This window comes from Gavialis gangeticus, unplaced genomic scaffold (genome assembly GCF_001723915.1).
Source record: "Gavialis gangeticus isolate Ggan-Ray unplaced genomic scaffold, GavGan_comp1, whole genome shotgun sequence".
Lineage (NCBI taxonomy): Eukaryota > Metazoa > Chordata > Crocodylia > Gavialidae > Gavialis > Gavialis gangeticus.
In genome coordinates, this window is record NW_017729026.1 from 4,757,529 (window position 1) to 4,772,120 (window position 14,592).

At 43.3% G+C, this 14,592-nt stretch overlaps 1 protein-coding gene across 1 annotated transcript in view; it reads right to left on the minus strand.

The window, feature by feature from the left end:
• Positions 1 to 14,560, minus strand: part of TMEM200A (transmembrane protein 200A) — an 88,090-nt gene extending 73,530 nt beyond the window's left edge. The window contains exon 1 of the mRNA XM_019520292.1: positions 14,494 to 14,560. The gene's annotated coding sequence lies outside the window, so the exon portion shown is untranslated. The remainder of the gene's footprint in view (positions 1 to 14,493) is intronic.
• Positions 14,561 to 14,592: the final 32 nt, after the last annotated feature.

Below are 14,592 nucleotides of genomic sequence, written 5' to 3' on the forward strand. Positions count from 1 at the left end.
TCCCACCTCATGCCTTGCCCCCCACCCCACCCCACCCCACTCCTCCCCAGTGCTCAGAAGGAGTCTCACGCTGGGTCTGCCGGCAGTTCTCACCACCACCTCTGCTGGGAGCCCAGGGCGGGGGGGGGAGGTTGTGTGAAAAACATTAGGAAGCCCTGAGCAGCTCTCACATCCAGCACTATCATCCACCACTGTGCCCCAAACCTGTTGCACCAGTCAGGCAGATGCCAGCCTCCTCCTACAGCCAGTCAGTGCCACCCCAGCCCCAGCCCTCGCCCTTGCAGTCCATTGGACAAGTCAAGTCAAGGCAGTAAATGGCAGTGGAGCCCCATGGACGGCCCTGCACTCTGCCCACAGTGGAGGAGGCAGGAGAGGCAGGTCCTGGCACACAGGTACTGCCCCCATCCCCAGCAAAGCCTCACTTGTCTCCAGAGATCAGAGCCCACCGGAGCCAGGCACCACGCATGGGGGACAGGTCAGTGCTGCTGCAAGCTGGGCTGGGCCTGGCTGGGCTGGTGGGGGCTGTGGAGTAGCAGGTCCCGGCACTTGAATGTCCCTCCCCACGCACTTGCAACAGGTTTTAACCCACCCCCCTGCCTGCCTGCTCCCTCCCGCTACACTTCAGCCCCCAGAATGCCCCCACACTGCTGCCACCCCAAGCTTTGAGTCCCATGCCTGAAAGTGAAAGGAACTCAGAAGGTGCTGCCCAAGTCTCAGCCCCAGCCCAGAGGAGGAGAAGGAGAGCCTGGCCCTGCCCTACGACCCTTTCCCTCACCCAGAAGCAGCTTCTTGAAGACTGGAATTCAAAGGGGAGAATCCATTATTTTCTCCTTTAAAGGTAAAATCCGTGTTTTTCCACACTAAACAAAAACCCAGATCCCTGGTGATACCACAGTCACTATAATGTAGTTACTGAAGAGCATGATTTGTAATAGTAGTCTCCGCCTCTTCTGCTCTCCTTCACATATGAGGAGGGTAAACCTGTGGATCTTTATTGTGACAAATAAACCAGTTATTCCTGTACCATGCTGTTATTTACATAAGTAAATCCAACAACAGGGATAAGTTGGGCAAGAGAGATACTGTGTTTTATGCACATTTTTTTCAGGTTTGGGCTTGTTTTTTCCTCTCTCAAATTTTTATAATCCATGCTGAGTAGTAACATGTTCACCTTCAGTGAAGTCAATTGATAAACTCTATAGATTTATGCTGGACAACTGATAACAGTATTTGGCCAGACAACTGGCTTTTGGGGATCTTCAATTAATCCATTTTGTTTTTTTATTAATGTAATTCTAGATACTATAACAAAATCATTTGACTGAATTAGGGATTTAGACCACAAAACCAAACATTAATCTGTTCATTCGGAATGGAAATTAACTGCTAAATGGGGCACAATATACCACACAACAAGTTTTTGTCCAAACTGGTTGTTCCACTTTAACTGAAGACCAAATAACGTATTGGAATGGCACTTAGTTCAATGGTTCTAAGAACCCACAAATTTTATGACACATGAAACATATATAGAAAGTATTGTAGATAAAAGCAGCTACTTCGATAGATTAATTTATAAACTTTACAGTCACTCATCATTTTGAAAAGGAGAGAAGAAATTCCATTCCAATTAAGCTTTTGGAGCATGTGTACAGATAGTGACAGATGACACATGTCTTTGTAATGATAACCTTTGTATGTTAATTATTATTCTAGCTGTGAAAAGAAACAATATTTCACATGGTATTTTTTGGAGCAAAGCCTTTTGCAGAAAGCAACAGTACACATCTTGCTCAGAAGTGAGATATCATTCTTATGTCTCCCTATTGTTTACATCTTGCTAAAAATGTGCTTTTCCCCACCACTCCAATTCCCACCCCTCCAACACTTACACATGTATTCAAACTGTATGATTTGTGCCTTTTCCAAGGTGTTTTTTAAAAACATGTATTTTATTTGGTGTATTGACACGTTCCAAACCCTACACAAATGCCTTTTCAAAAATACTTTGGGGAGTGAAGGGTTAAACTAATTGTGGAATTTAATAGAACCAGGGATGTGAATGAATACGAGAATGGAAATTGTCTCCCCGCCCTTCAGTTTGAAAATTGCTATTTGGCCTTTAATTTAACCCATCAAATATTAGCCTGTTTAATATTAGGTTATTCTTTCCATTTTTTTAAATGTTACTTACAATATGTCCATTCCTTTTCTTTCTTTCCACTTTCATCGCTTCAATTATTATATATTCTGTTAAATATATTTTTCTCTTCCTTTCTGTGTCACCTTTTTCTTCCTCTCCTTCCCATTCTTACCTGCCTAATTTATTTTTTCTCTTTTGTTCTTCCCTGCCTGTCAGCCATTTCTTTTTTCATCATCTTCAGTGTCTGTCCTGATTTTTCTTTCCACTTCTTATCCCAATCTAAGTTTGTCCTCCTACACTTTCAGTATACTTTCACAGACCTTCCTCTTCCCTCCAATTACAGTCATTCTCACCTCAATTCATCCTCAAATATATTCATCCAATTTTACCTCTCCATCCCCTAATAGCAACCTCCAACATACTTCCGATTTACTCACCTAACCTCACAGTAAATGCATCCTCTTAGCCTGGGGTAGTCAACCTGCAGTACACGTCCCACAAGTGGCATGAGCAGGCTGTGCATGGCACACAGCAGTTCAGGGAGAGACAAGGCAGCACAGCAGCAGATAGAGCAAGAAGAGAAAACAGAGCAGCATATCATCCAAAAAGCCCAGGGCAGAGGGTAGGGAGCAGAAAGGAGAGCAGCAAGTTGGGCAATGCAAGGGTACAGAACGGGCACATGGGGAGGTTGCAGGGCTAATTTGTAGTGCACCTGTTAAAAAGGTTGGCCCTAACTGCCATTAGCTATTCACTTTCAAATGCATTCACCCTAGGGCATTTGCCTTGTCCTGCTATTTCCTTCTCCACTTAATAGTTACAACCGCTTCACCATCCACCTCCCAAGCATTCGCTGTCCAATTAAGCTCCAACCACAGACATGAAAAGTAGTGTTCATCTTCCTCCCTCCTGTCCCTGCAGGCCCCTGGAAAGGATAAGGTACTGAGATGACCCAGCAGCAGCTCATGCACTTAACTTCTGAAAAAGAGCTCTTTATCAAAGCTCTTGCATGGAGTCAGGTCAGCAGCTCCAAGCAGCCTTCATACTGCTGCTTTTGAAAAGCACAATGCAAATATTACTACCTAAAACTATAGCTACTTTCTGAACACAGATCACGGTGGGGTCTGCAAGGCAACAGGTATGAAGTGACCCCAGTGCCATATGATGAGCAGCTGGGATGACAGGAAACAATAGACAAAATACAATACCTTCCTCTGAAAGTGCTAAGCACTTCAGCTGAAGAGCACCTCATGTACTATGGTCGTAAGATTAAACCTGAACAAATTTTCTGCAGAGAATGCCTGAGTCGTTGTGAAGTCTATGTACTCCTCACACAGTCAATGTTGAACATGTGCTCAATTATTTCCAGAACAAAGGCTTCAAACTAACATACACACTATACAAGGATAATGCTTCATCCACCATTCATCACTGAAATACAATCCTTGTGATGAAACATGGAAACATGGCAACCCTACACTATAATTTATGTCAAAAAGTGATGAAGTCCATATTCAAAGAAAAGCAGATATGTACGCTATAAGATCAAGCCACAACATAGGAGTTCTAGCCCTTATTATCTGAAGTCAGCAAGACTTTTAAGTAACACCTTTGAGATACGCAGAGATCCTGGTATTCTGATTAAAAATCCCAAATTCTCTGATTAAAACCCCCCAAATCCATGTTTTTCCACAATTAAAATGTCACTATATATATATAGGTATCAGTTGGACACAATGTTTTATTGATATACTTACAACTGTAAAGCAACTTGGAAGCCTACCAGTGCCTCAATCATTATAAAAAAATACATTCTAAATACCTATATATTTTGGCATTTAATTTTGGTTTTCTTATCATGGAAAATCAGAGCTCCCCTTGCCCCCTTCACTCACCAGGATGTGACTCCAACTGCAACGGTTCCCTTTGTTGTTTTCTGGTGCTGAGCAGCCCTCATATGATGGTGCTCGGCCTCTACCTTTGCCCTTGCTATTGCCCCTCACCCCAAAACCACAGTCCCCTGGCCCTGCCAGTACCCCTCACTCCCAACCTATAGGCTCCTGGCCCTGCTAGTCCCCCTCATTCCTGATCCACAGTCCCCTGGCCCTCCCGGTGCCCATCACTCCCAGCCCAAAGTCATGCTAAGGCCCCTCACTCCTGACCTGCTGCCCCTCACTCCCTGCCCTCCAGTGTGTGAGGAAGGGTCTGCGTGTGTGGGGAACAAGGTAGGTCAGTGGGGATACGGGGTGTGGACACAAGAGATGCGTAAGGTGTGTGGGGCCGGCACAGGTGACTTGGGGCCAGCAGGGGGCACAGGCAATATGTGGGGGGGACATGCCCCCCCAGATTTCTGCATCCATAATGAGGCATAGGGTGCGGTGCTGCAGCCTGGCTGGACAGTTCCAGGCAGGAGCTGCCTTTGTGGTCCAGCAGGCAGGCCCCAGCGTGAGAGGGAGCACTGCACCTCCATGGCCAAGTTGAGGTGCAGAGGCATGGAGTTGTGCCCCTGCTGCTGCCGGATGGGCATGGAGTGCCTCACCTTGGTGGCCATGGCAGCACGGCACAGTGTGGCACGCACTCCCACCCATGCCAGGTCCCACCCATTGGACCATGGAGGCAGCTGCTGCCTAGAACTGTTCCAGATAGGTCAACAGGCCACATGCCCTGCTGTGAGCGCAGAAATCTGAGAGGGCTTGTGCCACTGCGTCACCTGTACTCCCCTGCCTCCCTGCCTATGCCTCCCTACCCCCATTGGCTTACCTGGAGGAAGCTGCTTTGTGTATTACGCTGCCCTATATTATGCCCTTCTCTTCCCCCAAGAGAAGACCTGGACAGTATCTGGATGAGCATCTGAAATCTTTATTTTACCTCTTCTTTAAGTCTAGACAATAGTGACGTGAATAACTGCCTGGGGTTTGATTTTAGGTTTTCTGTGTACTTGTTCCAGATCCTACTGAAATTCTCACTCAAGCATCAATCCAGAGCGAGTGAAAAATAAGCATGCCCCTGCAATGACTCTTCCCTTCCAACAGTATTGCTATCATTAACAGGTGAAGAAATGTATTTCTCATCCACTCTCAATGCTTCTTTCTGCTAGTGCTCAGCTAGAGTAGAACTGCTTCGGAAAAAGGAACTGAAATCCCACAGGGGCACTGTAGTCTTGCTCACAGGAAAGAAAAGTAGGACAAAATGCAGGGAAGGTAGAGAAAGGCTGGGAGGAAAGGAGGTGGGGATGAGCAGATGAGGGCTCCTTTGAGACTGCTCTCTCATTCTGCTCACTGACTATTTCCTCTGGCCTCCGATTACATTATCCCTTCAATCCGTGTTCTCCTGGAGACAATTTGTACGCCACTTCCATATCACACCTGGATTTGCTATGCCCACAGAAACATGCAGAACTTACCAAGGTAGAAAGTATTATTACTCTAAAAGCATATACATTATTAATTATGTCAGCTGTCTGTGTGGCTACAGTTGTCTATGTACAGGTACAGATTGTCCCCAGCACATGGGAACTCAGTCACTTGTTTCGATAACCCTCCTTTGAAAGCCACTGATCTCTCCTAGAGTTTTGTAGGCACAGAACCCTAACAATGCAAGGTGGATTTTAAATACAGGAACAAATAAGTTAGAGGCATCGGAAATTTGTCTCACTCTTGACAATATATTAACTCTAGTCATATTGCTTGAATGTTTTATAATGCGCTGCCTTTGAAGGTGTTGAGATGGGCAGATTAGGAGAGGTAAAGTTCTTAAGTTTTACAATATAATTTTACACATGCTATTGGAAAAATGAACAAGTACATAGCTATACATTTTAGTTTCAAACTTAGTAAAATTTAAATGATAAAATTAATTGGATACACACTTGTTCTTCACAGTCTACGGCTGATAGATAAGAAGAGACATTTAGAGACATTCAGATGCATTTAGAACCATAATAGAGCAAATAGTCACATTCCATTAATGTTATCACTGTCACACCAAATATAATAGAATACATGATTTTTTTAAAGTGCTTTCTAATTTATCTGCTTTTGTCATGATTTAAATCAATAAAAATCTTCATTAAAAAGACAAATGGTTCCTTGATTCCTTCCTCTTCTGGAAGGAATCCGTCCAGCTGTTACTGTAGAAGCTTTAAAAGTTCTTTCCGTTTCTATCACAATTATGGGCATATGCAAAAGGACTCCACAAGGGATTCTTAGCAGTGTTTTAACATGGGACATTCAGCACCAAACACAAATTTCCATAACTTGCACTAAAGAAGTCAGTTCAATACCATAATACAAGCTGTTATTCTCCAAGCACAAGGGTGCATCAGGAGTCAACACGGTTTACATGCATGATACAAATATGTAAATTCATAACATCTGTAAAGCCTCACACTTATATTCTGTCTTTCTACAGAAACCTCTATTTTCTATGGAGAAAATCCAAAATGATAAGCTTTGAGACAGTTAGCTCCTCCACATTTCCCTTGTAAACTTGTAAAGCTGCAGCTCAGAATGAACAAGAGAAGCTTGTAAAAAATTTAGTTTTACTTTACCAATCTTTTGTTATTAACAAATTGAACAAGAAGCTCTTTATTTTTGTAAATAGATGGAGTGCTTTATTTTTTATATTCTTACTGGTTATTGTAACTACCTAAAACTTTGCCCTTTGTCATCTCTGGGAGTTTTGTCATTGATTTCAGGCCAGGATTCCAGCCTAGATTCCAACCATTCTCAAACAAATTAGAAAAATATTTTCACTTGGTTTCACTTGCTTTAACTTTTAATGGTGGGGAAAATGGTGATGTTTTCAGCAAAAAATGACTCTCTGAAGTTTCAATAAGGCATAATAGTAATAGAACAGGGGTGCTCAACCCCCAGCCTGTGGGCCAGATCTGGCCCCAGCATAATTAACCTGGCCCTACAGGGCTCCCCACAGGTCCAAACATTTGGTGGTGAGGGAACAGTGGCTCTGCTGCCCTGCTGCCAAATTTCCGGATCTGTGGGGAGCTCCATGGGGATGAACAGTAAGGCTGTGCGAAATTTCGCTGGCTGTTACAATTCGACACCGTTTCGACTCATTTCAAGCTCGAAACAGCGAAATTGAATTGAAACAAAGGACTTTGAAACAGCCTTGAAACAAAATGAGGCTAGTCGAAACATTTTGAAAGTTTCAAAACATTTTGAGTTTTGAAGCAGCCAGCAGCGAGGTGGTGGGAGACAGGGAAGAACCAGGGCTGCGTTCCCAACAGCAGCTGGGAGCGCAGCCCTGGCTCTCCCAGTTGCCCACCGCCGGGCTTCAGGAAGCCGATCACAGCCCAGGCTCAGTTCCCTTCCCAAGCGCTGCGATAGAGCTGGCGAAAGGAACTGAGCCTGATGGCTCAGTTCCTCTCCCCAGCCCTATGATCAGGCTGGGGATGGGAAGTCAGCCCAGCTGGGCTGAGTTCCTTTCCCCAGCACAATGGTCGGGTAAAACATCGAAACAGCCCCACTCTTTTGACGAAGCCAAACAGTGAGGCTTTTTGGACTCTAAATGAAATTTGAAACAAAACACTGTTCCATCCAAACCTCAAAACTGAAGTCGAAACAGAACAGTGCCATTTCGCACAAACGTACTGAACAGCATGGCCCTGAAAGCTGTATTGAGCACACAGAGTGGTGCGGAGCCCAATCCTGGTGTGCAGGGCAAGGTGGGGGTGGCACAGGGCCACAGACCCTTATCTCAGTGCACAAGTGCAGTGCAGGGCCATAGGGCTCAATCCCAGTGCAAGGAGCCAGCCGGGGGCAGTGCAGGGCTCCAGAACCAATCTTGGTTTGTGAGACCCAATCTTGGCACACAGGAGTAGTCTGTGGCCCCAGGGTCTCATCCCAGTGCACAGGACCTGAACCTAGTACCAAGACGATGTCCCAGTGTATAGAAGCCAACTAAGGCCATGTGGGGCCCAATCCAGACTTGCATGCAATCCTCATGTGCAGTGTCCCATCTGGCCCATGGACCAGCTCTATGCAACTCATATGGCCCATGGGACTAAAAGTTTGAGTACCACTGTAAAGGAACATCCATGGAAATATACAGTAAAGATTGAAAAAAGTATGAAAAGCCTCATGAGCATTTTAGAGGTATTCCTCAAAACGGTACCTTGTTGCCTTACTTTCTATAACCCTATTCTTCTGTTGCCGCTGTTCTCTTTCCCTGAAATTTCATCTCAAGGTAGGTGTCATTTTCCTCTGCTACAGAAACTCCCTGTCTCTGTTTCCCATTCCTATGGCAGAGGAACATACTAAATCTCCCTTCCCAGAGCAGAGCAGGAAGAAGCATAAGAACTTAAAGTCATCCTCTTTTCAGACCATGTATTACTGTCAAACAATAACTACAAACCTTGTCACATGCTACACTTAGGATGTGACTGCACTTAAAACACTAGCAACTGCATGTTCAAGCAGTAAAGCACGTGCTAAGTGCTATCATATCATAGCACAGTTAGTACTTTTCTCAGGAGGAGTATCTCCAGATGGTATTAAGTAACATTTGTTCAGCTATCGTGGGACTGCTCCAGAGATAATAGGAGCAGTCCTTACCAGCTCCAATATGGTGAAGGGACTCTGGGGAGCTAATTCAAGGCTCCAGTGCAACGCAGGGGCTAGAACCGACAAATAGCTGTTTGTCAGTCCAAGCCACAGGACTCACAGGAGCTGGAGCCTTGAACCCAGCCCCATAAACAGTTGTCTGTCAGTCGCTGCTCAGGCACCGCACTGGAGTTGGTTCCAGGCATCAGCGAGAGCTAGAACTGAAAAAGGTGTTTGTGAACTGCACAGCCAGCTCCAGCCCTGTCCAGATCATAGTAATCATTATGGAGCGACTGCTCAGAGCAAGTTCTAACTTGCAAGCAATTCATCTCCTGGAGTTAGTTGGGCAGAGGCAAACCAAAGCTTTTATAAAACAAGCATCTAGGCAAAACCAAAAAGTTTCAATTCAAGGCAAAAAAAATACTGGTCTTGTGACAATATTCTGTTACAACAACTTGATTTCACTCATGCCAAAAACAGGGATAGATCCTATGTTTACACCAATGCATTTAGCCATATGCTGGTGTGATAAAGTAGCAGACAGATGATATAAACCCTTAACCTGAAGTAACTTTGCCTAAAGCTACGGAGAATTATCCTTGAAAAATATGAGTAAAACACCATCCCTTTCAAAACCAGTGAATGAGAAATTGTGGAACAAGAATTCATCCATAAACAGGATTGTGTTAAGCATGATCTTATCAGAGACTCCAGATTTTTAGTTCATTAGTTCAACTAGTTCTTATAACCCCTATGCCCCTCAGAGTGCTAGCTCTTTTGTTTTTCTCCTTTGATCTTAGCCTCTCTCCTTTCCTCCTGCTTTCTAAGTCATTAATCTATTTTAAGATGCCATCCTTCCCTGCCTTCTGTCTAATTTCAGACTACTACACCTAGCTTTCTCTTTATACAGACATCCCTTTGTAGCTGTTTATTAAAGCTGTTTGTTAAAGGGAATAGTAGTGGTCCACTGCAAGCATCCACCCAGGGATAGTGGCACATCTGTCCCTTCCTGATCCTAGTGTAATTTATACCAGTATACAAAACCAATTTAAATGACACCAGGGTGGGTGCATCTACATGTTCAATTATGCCACCCGAATAAATTGTGGAACTTGTTGTTAATTGTTGTTGCTTATTATTGCTCCCTGGTACACTGTTTGAATGTGCGGCTGGGAGCAATTAACTCCACAGCAATAAGCTCTGCAATTTGTTTAGGCATCAGGGGTCAGTCTGCCAGCCCAAGGCTACTTCCCACAGCTCAATGTGCTGCAGAGGGGCTGGCTGTGGCTCGAGGGAGCTTCAGTGTAGGGTTAGTTGGCAGGCAGGCCCTGCACTGAAGCACCCACGTGCTCCAGCCAACCAACCAGCATCTACACATGTGCTGTGTAGTTTTTTACTCCGAAACAGGAAAATACTTGTATTTATATGTATTTACAAAATAGTAAATTATTTGTATTGACAAGATAGTATTTACAAGTACTATCCTGCCGCAGAGTACATTAGTATATTCCAGCCTAATAGGGGTGCACGTATAGACACTAAGGCATTTACTGTGCAGCTAATTAGTCAACTCCACAGTATAAACATCTCGTGTTGTTGCGCCTGGTATGTTTATTTGTCCGTGCCTTCTCTAAGTAATATACACAATGTGTCTTCAGCCAGATTTGGCCATCAGGTTCACATGGGTGGCTCTTCAGAAGATCAGTGGATAAGAACAGGAGCTCTGCATGTACACTGAGGTACCGAACCTCGTCATGTATGAAAAAGGATAGTAGTGCAATAGAATGACAGTTTTCTTGCTGTTTCGTTAGAGTAAATTCCACTCTTGTTGTGGAAAACTAGCATAAAGCCCTCCGTGCCTCATAAACTTCATGTCAGTCAAGTATTGGAGCTCCAAACCACCAGCACAAGTGGTAGGACAGACTTAAGCTGCACTGAAAGTCTGTGCAGTCACCTCCCAGGCAGACCCCGGGTAGGGGATATAATTCACCTTCCCACCCATTCTGCACCTCCTTCCCAAGGATCCCAAATACTCGCAGAGAACAAGAGAAATTCTCTCATTTTTTTCTTATTTTACAGCAAGATAGGAAACACACTGACAAATCATTAACAAAGAAATCCGCAGACAGTACCTATGTTTCTGATTGGCTATTTCACAAGATGTTTTCTAAGCCAATCAGGTATCAGTTTAACACAGGGGAGGGTTTAATTTGTTTCTTTTCAAATACATGCTATTCTTTTAGAAATATGTTCATTTTTGATTTTGATATTTTTGGTTGACTTTGAGTCATTTAGAGTCAGTCGTCCAGTTCATGGAGTGAGGTATCTGAACAATAGGATAACAGAATGGCAACAATTCTGAATTTCTAGCTATTCTTTCAAAATCATGAGAATATCCATTTACTAGCAAATAGTATTCTTCCTAGATCCTGATCCTCATGACACTCAAATCTGCCCACATAAATCTGACTGAAAGGTCAGGGGCTTATTTGGTAGTTGTGTCCCAGTCCCTTTTTAGGACTTTTGTGTACAATTCTAATAATAAATAATTACATCATTAAAATCAGTAAACACTGGTTACGCAATTACTTTTTATGTATTTTTCTGTTTCACTTGGATGTGCGTTCTTGTTTTTTTGTTTTGGAAAGCAACCATAAAACTGAACAGGAGACACCGGAACGATCCAAAACTTAGGGTCTGACCTTGTTACCACTGCATTCCAATCCATGACAGTACATCCTTCTGAGACAGGATCAAGACCCTCCTAAATAAAATAACGGCACTGCTTACAAAATAGAGTGGCACCAAACTACAGTGAAATGTCACTATTAAAAATTACATCATGTACTCAGTTCAGCCGAATCACCCAGTCATAACTCAGGAAAAACTCCTTTCGACTCCTATATAACAAATAAAGGGAACATGCAATAGCTTTGTTCTTCATGACAGTAACTTTTAAGGCTCCATTTTTCTATACCACACTTTCATCTGGATTTGGCAACTTCAGTGTGAATCTTGCCTGAGTAATATCCTCAGATATTGGTTCCATGTGAATAAACTACAGTTAGCAGCTGTCTCCTTTTGTTATTCTGTAAAAGCTGTCTCGTACATCCTAGGTTAACTGTTGATACGATTGAATTAAGAACATTTAACCAGTAAGTCTTTGTTTATGTGATATGCAGCAGGTATTTTACTGTTATATATTTCCATGTAGGTCGAAGGAAAGAGAAAAACAAGATGGCTCGATCCTGCGAGGGTCTGTGTACTCTGGCCATTTTCCAGCAATGCACTTAAGCAAGCAAATAGTTTCATTGAAGTCAATGGGACTATTATCACATGCAATAAACTTCAACAGAGATCATCAGCAGGGATTGAAGCTGGGACTACTTATCTGCTTAAAGGTCAGTACATGCTTAAGGGGTTTGCTGGCGGAAGGCTGGAGTGTTCAACACCTTGGAGTGCTGAACCCTTAGTGCTCAACTTTTGTAATTTGCTTTGAAAGGTTTTTAGAAGAAACGGAAGAACCTTTTGATTCTGACTAAATCATTATGGACAAGAACATTTATGACACATTTCAGGGCAAAGAAATTAAATAATCTTTCAGATTCTGCATACTAGTATCTATCTCCTTTCCAACTTTCACTCAGATCACTCTGAATCCAAAAGAGCAATGAACAAGTAAAATATGTTTCTATCCAACAAAATACAGATTACGTATGATTTTATTATTATCTAAGTCTTATCTCCTTCCACATGTGTAGTTTTTTAGCCTGAGCACAAAAAGTAATTGTTACCCACTCCCAACTTACTCAAATTGCCTTATAACTGTTCTCTAACAAGTATTCTGGTAAAAGTAAATCTACCAGCAACATAAGTACATTAAAATGTTCCAGACTCAAAAGAGAGTAACACTTTTTTCAATTACACGTCACTAAAACATAATTTGCTTCTTTAAAGAAGTTTCTGCATTTCTCCATAGAATAATTCAGAAACAATTTAAAGGGAATGTTGACATTTATATCTATTATCCGGATACTTACACAATTCCAGTTACTGGATATCGGAGTATCTTACTTAAAGGAAAATAAGACAACAGTTGTCGCTGTATCAATCTTACCAAAACAGTTAAGTCATAAAATATGCAAACTGTTTGTGATTGAATTTTGTTGAACAATATAATCCTCAAAGCTTAAAAGCATCATCGAAATGCAAGTCAACCTCATGTTGCCACTGTTTTGTTTTTTCATACTGATGTTCAAACCTTTCCTTACAGCACAAAAAGCCATTTTCTCTTTATTTTGTAAGGACAACTTCTGCACAGTAATCTATCTTCTAGCAGATGAATACAAACCAAGTGTCCTTTGACATTCAGCACAGTGAATGATATTTGGCAAATGGAATTACAATTAGCATTCCTTGAAGTCTGGCTGGAGTGACACACCGGCTGCGCTCTAAGGTTACCATTCAAGAAATCGGAAACACTACGAACCAGCTAAACTGCTCGCTGCCGTTTTGGTTCTGAGCAGACCTCACTAGCAGGCTCATGTCCTCTTGATGAATGGATTTGCTCTTTTAGAAGAGAGGTGGTTCGCCGTGTGAGTCTGAAGTCAGGCAGGTGGCGGGGTAGAACCGTGTGTTTATAGGCTAAGACAGATGCAGACATAGATTTAGAGGCAGATGTAAATATAGATGTAGACCTAGACTTAGATGGAGATGGACATAGACAGCAGAGGTTCCAAAACTTTTTCTTGTTGTATACCCCCTTCCAGATTTACCAGTTGCCCTTGTACCTCTACCAGCATACATTTTGTATTTTAACCCCTTAAATGCCAATTATCATAACGAAAATTAAATCTGCCCTTATATGACTTCTCCTGTGCACCACCCCAGAGATGTCTTCCATACCCCAGGGGTATCCATACCACAGCTTGGGAACCTCAGATAGAGAGGAAGATATAGACACAGTTGTAGATGTAGATATAAATGGATGTAGATACTGATGAAGATATAGATCTAGATGAAGATACAGATGTAGGTGTAGAGGCAGCTGTAGACATAGGTATGGCTATAGATGTAGGTATAGATGTGGAGGTAGATGTAGATGAAGACACGGATATAGATATAGATGTGGATGTAGATGAAGATACAGATATAAATGGATGTAGATATAAGTGAAGATACAGGTGTAGGTGAAGATGATAATACAGATGTGGGTGAAGCTATAAATGAAGACAGAGATGTGGGTGAAGCTATAGATGCAGATAGAGATGAAATACAGATTTAGATGAAGAAACAGATGTGATGAAACACAGATGTAGGTGAAGATATAGCTGAAGATACCAATGTAGATGTAGAGGTCAACGTAGCCATAGGTATGGATATGGATGTTGATGTAGGTATATACACATAGAGGTAAATGCCAAGAAAGACACCGATGCAGATATAGATTAAGATATAAACATAAACAGATGTAGATGTAGATAAAGACAGACATATAGATGCAGACACAGATACAGATGTAGAGGTGAGCATTCGATGAGTGCACTCACTCAGGAAAGCTTGTTCGCTCTCTCTCGCGCTCTCTCTCGCTCTCTCTCACTCCCTTAGTCTAGCAAGGTGCATCTCCACCTGCCCCCTTATTCCCAGGACCAGGAGTGGGAGTTTCCCCCCGGACCATGCTGACAACGCCCCCCCTCCCCAGCTCAGGCGAGACGAGACAAAGCTCGGCGGAGCCGGGCGAGGAGCTCCGCGGTCCCGCCGCCCGGCCCGGGTCCCGCCCCGCTTTGTCCTTACCTGCGCTGAGCGGGCGCGGGCTCGGCGGGGCGCGGCTCAGGCGGCGGGCGGGCAGCAGCCACCTCCCGGGGCGGCGCCGTCGCTCGCAGCCATGGGGCC